The sequence below is a fragment of the Xenopus tropicalis genome, chromosome 7 (genome assembly GCF_000004195.4).
Source record: "Xenopus tropicalis strain Nigerian chromosome 7, UCB_Xtro_10.0, whole genome shotgun sequence".
NCBI classification, from domain to species: Eukaryota; Metazoa; Chordata; class Amphibia; order Anura; family Pipidae; genus Xenopus; species Xenopus tropicalis.
In genome coordinates, this window is record NC_030683.2 from 72,422,123 (window position 1) to 72,427,021 (window position 4,899).

Sequence of the window (4,899 nt, forward strand, 5' to 3'; positions counted from 1 at the left end):
CAAGGCTATAGCAAAAATCTGCTGCCAGGTAAGATAGGCAGTAGCCAAACGAGCCAAAGGCCATAACCAGGAACCGCAGCCAAGTGAGGCAAAGGCCATAAACACAACCAACAGCCAAGCAAGCCAAAGACCAAAACCAGGGCCAAGGCCAACAAGCAGACAAGGCAAAGTTCATGACGAGGACCAGCAGCCAAGCAAACCAAGGCTATAGCAAAAAGTCTGCTGTCAGGGGTCAGAGGCAGTAGACAAGTGAGCCAAAGGCCATAACCAGGAACCACAGCTAAGTGAGGCAAAGGCCATAAACAGAACCAGTGACCAAGCAAGCCAAAAACCATGACCAGGGACAGGGTCAACAGGAACACAAGCCCATAACAAGGAACAGCAGCCATGCAAGCCATGAGACATAGCAAACCTAAAGAGTATGTGGTGAGGTTGTGAAAATCACTGTGGCCAAATTTATTACCATAGATAAGCAGGAGATTCTAAGGGCACTATAAATGAATAGACCTTGCAGCGGGAGTATCTCAGGAAGATTTGCACAATGTAAATGGGCTTTTATGTCATGTGGTGTACTGTACCCCCCTTGGGATAATAGGCCAAGAAACTCACCCACCACTAGATTCCAACTCAGAATCATTTATTTACAATTCCAGCACAATCTCTCTTAATCCTTCTTACACAACTTGACAATCACAGTTCCCAGGCCATTGGCCCCAACCTATACCTACATCCCTGTCTCTTCTCACGCGATTCAAGGATGCCCTTACTCTTTGCAAATTTTCAGGTAGGAGATAGCTTGGCATACAGGTAGGTCTCTCCAGGTCCCTAACTGGGCAAATTCCATCGGGACACTGGTCCCTCATTTCTCACACAGCTTGTACAAGTAATAATGCAACAAATAGAACACACGGGTGAGCACAGCTACCCACACAGAATTAGTCCTGAATGTGTCTTTTTAGAAGCAGCCATTCCGGTTGCTGTAATACTGTATCTGTTTATAAAATGTGAACTAGTGGGTAAAAAAACAGTGCCTTCTAGTATATATTAATCAGTCCCATTTAAATAATGAACCTCTCAGTGATGCTGATACCAGGGTTTTTCTCAATAAAAAGAAAAAGGTTTTAGGGCACCAGCTGGATAGAAGGCTGACCTCATTCTCTTCTCTATTCACTTATCATTACTTCCAGGGTAACTTATGGATATATGATGGCAGCAATAAAATTGATTGCTTATAATGAGTACATTTGTCCTTTCTCTTGTTCTGCTAGATTTTAATTATGTTGGTGGCAGGATTAGCTAGGAACACAAGTCTATGGCAAACAGAGCTACACTCAGCAGTAGATGTAATAATACACAACATTCCTAAGAAGGTTGCAGACAGAAATACTTTTAAGATCCTCTCTAACAGCTGTGAAATAAGTCTTAAACAACATTTATTCTGATGACAAAAAGCCAATGCACACTGGGTGGCAATTTCAAAAACAATTGAAAATGCAGATGTGTGTATTTTTGTTGTATGTCGTGAACACAGATTATTTATTTAATATTGTCCGCTTTAATATCATCACCTTCAACCTATTCAACTGTAGCGTTATACCCAAAAACTAGGTCAATAACATGCATGAAATACCAGATCTTGTGATTTGTAATAACCATGAATAACCGAGCAGACCTGGGTAAGCTAGAACATCCTGGTTACACAATTGTCATATCTAAAGTATTACACTTTCTTTAGTACAGCTCTGGCCATAAGGCTTCCTGTCCTGTATTTCTGTTTTTTTGTAAAACTATTGGTAGATTGGTTCATTGCATTGGTACCCTGGTAAGTTTTCTAACTCTAAACTATAATTGGAGCAAACTGACATTTGTCCATCAATGCACAGAAGCTATATAATGATAAGGACAAATGTAATCCCTAATTCTGCGTTTAGTTCAGTGGCAATAAAACAGACTGAAATGTTTGGTGCCTTGAGAGTGACACATTCCACTTGGAAAAGCCTCTGTGCTTATCAGTACTCCAAGGAACTTTATGTTCCAGCAACTGTATTACATAAAAAACAGAGATATAATGTGTACAACCACCATCTCTTGTTTACTCAGAAGCATCTTTCCACATAATCCCATTCCCAGACTAATTAATTTACCATTTGCTGGCCCAACATGGGGTAATAACAACTACAACATCAATAAAAGATGAAAACGTGTTTTTATAAAGTACCAACATGTTCTGCAACATTGTACAATTATTTGTTAGGTTGCCTAACAAGGAGATTATAAAAAAAAATATGAGCCATGCTTAATAATGAATTTTCATATAGAACTTTGGTGCCAGTAGTTCTCTGTTAGTAGTTTTCAGGTGGTACAGTTATCAATTACTTCACAGATACTTCAGACAATAGGACTCATTTCTATCCGCAGCCCCATATCTGTCCCTGCAATTTCCCTGCAGCATCAAACTACACTACTTGTGTCTGATTTAAGCTGAAATGCGTGCACAGTTGCAGTAATTGTGCCAAATCAGACACAATTATGATAGGTGCAGCACAACTGCGTCACCCTTTGTGACCGCAATACTGGTTCTACTTGCTGTAACTGTAACCATGTAATATAGATTTTAGAAGAATATAATATGATAGTTAATCCTGGAAAGATTTGTATTAAAGCGTGTATTTTTATGAACTTTTGCTTTTTATCATTACAAGATTTCTTATAGCATTTTAATAAGTGTGCTCTTTCGATTTTCTTTTTTAATGATATAATGAAACATAGCCCACCTCTGCTACAGACATAAAAGGGCAAATTTATCTTGATTCCAAACATAATACATACAATACTACAGATAAATGGTGTACCACCCTCATCCTGAAACATAAATTAGCGTCACTGAACTTTAGCTTTCAGCTCTAGGAGAGTGTAATTGAATCACTTCAATCTGCCAAATTTAGCTCCATCAGACACAAGTAAAACCTCATATTTGCAGTTGAATGGATTCAGATTAACTGAAAATATCTTTTCTAATGAGAGGATGTTCAATTTTGATCAATTGTCATGAACAAACCAGCATACAGTATGGGTACAGTATATGAGCACCCAGATGATGGACTGCTGGCACAATTGTAACTCCTCTTAAAGCAAAAAGATCTCAACTAGCCCCAGTCTTCACTGATGCTCTTTTGGGGGAAAGAGCAGACTAGGTAGAACAAGGGACAGGCAAGGATCAAACAAAACCTGGTCAACCAGGCACGGGATCAAGGCAGGCAGAAAGTCAAATGCGTGTGTATAGATTTGGAGACCAAAGCACACCCACTGGCTGGTGGGCCACATGGTACATCTGCTAACATCTGCCACTACCTTACAGTGCCTGCCATAATGTATGGGACAAAGACACATTTTTCTTTGATTTGCCTCTCTGATTCTCAGTGTAAAATGTAAAATCAAACAATTTAGACATGATTAAGTTAAAGTCCGGAATGTGCACTTTAAAGTTATTTGCATACATTTCATGTTTACCATATAGAAGTTACAAACATTTTATACATAGTCCCCTTCATGTCAGGGACAACTGGCTTCACAGGTGTTTGTGCATTAGTGCAGGGATAAGGTACCAAGGCTGCTTCTACCATTTGGAGTCTGTAGTTGCCATTGTTCAACATGAGGTGAAAAGCTGTGAGTCTGAAAAACAAGAATAAAAACCATTAGAGACATTGGTCAAACCTTAGGATTACCAAAATCAACTGTCTGGAATATCATTAATAATTGCAAAGGGACTGGTAGGCCAAGAACGACCTCTATTGCTAATCACAGAAGAATCCTCACTATGGTAAAGAAAAATCCTCAAACGCCTGTCCAACAGCTCAGGAAAAACTCTTCCGGAGGCAGGCGTGTCTTTGTCAGAGACTGCTATCCGCTTTGGCATAAAAGCACTTAAAAGAGCCTGCAGAATTCTGGGAAATCTGTTATGGACAGAAGAGACCAAGATTAACTTGTATTAAAGTGATGGCAGGAGAAAAGTGTGTAGATGATAAGGAACTGCCCAAGATCCAAAGCATACCAGCTCATCTGTTAAACACAGTGGTGGGGGTGTTATTGCTTGGGCATGTATGGCTGCCACAGGTACTGCCACACTTATCTTCATTGATTATATAACTGCTGATGGAAACATCTTATCTGCTCAAGCTCTAGTAAATGCCTCCAAATTCATTGGATGGTGCTCCATCCTGCAACAAGCTTATGATCCCAAACATACTGCTAGGGCAACACAGGAGTTTCTTAAAGCTTAAACTGGGAAATTCTTGAATGGCCAAGCAGTCACCTGATTTAAATCCAATTATTGGAATCTTAAAGGGACAAGCGCCCAGAACAAGCAGGAGTTGAAGGTGGCTGCAGTAGAGGCTTGGCAGGGCATCACAGAGAAGATACTCAGCACCTGGTGATGTCTATGAATTGCAGACTTCAAGCAGTCATTGCATGCAAGGGATATGCAACAAAGTACTAAACATGACTTCTCTAATATACCAACCGTTACTGTCTCCCACACAATATGGTGCCTTGAAATGAGGGAAACTATGTATATTAAGGGGCTGATTTACTAACCCATGAATCCGAATCGGAAAAATTCAGATTGGAAAACGAACATTTTGCGACTTTTTCGTATTTTTTGCGATTTTTTCGTCGCCATTACGACTTTTCGTAAATTTTCGCGACTTTTTCGTAGTCATTACGATTTGCTCGTATCTTGTCGCTACTTTTTCGTATTGAGCGCTCGTAACTGGCGGGCAAAACTTTCAGACTTTGCATGATTTTGGAAGCCTCCCATAGGACTCAATGGCACTCTGCAGCTCCAACCTGGCCCAAGGAAAGTCACCATACTGAAGCGAAACAGTCGTAATGGCTACGAAA

General features: G+C 40.1%; 1 long non-coding RNA gene across 1 annotated transcript; it reads right to left on the minus strand.

Annotated features, from left to right (window-relative positions):
- Positions 1 to 2,187: 2,187 nt before the first annotated feature.
- On the minus strand, positions 2,188 to 4,638 carry LOC116412214. Its single transcript, XR_004223587.1, has 2 exons — positions 3,817 to 4,638; positions 2,188 to 3,672 (listed from the first exon to the last, which is right to left on the minus strand). It is a non-coding gene; the product is annotated as an uncharacterized LOC116412214 (long non-coding RNA).
- Between the last annotated feature and the right edge of the window lie 261 nt (positions 4,639 to 4,899).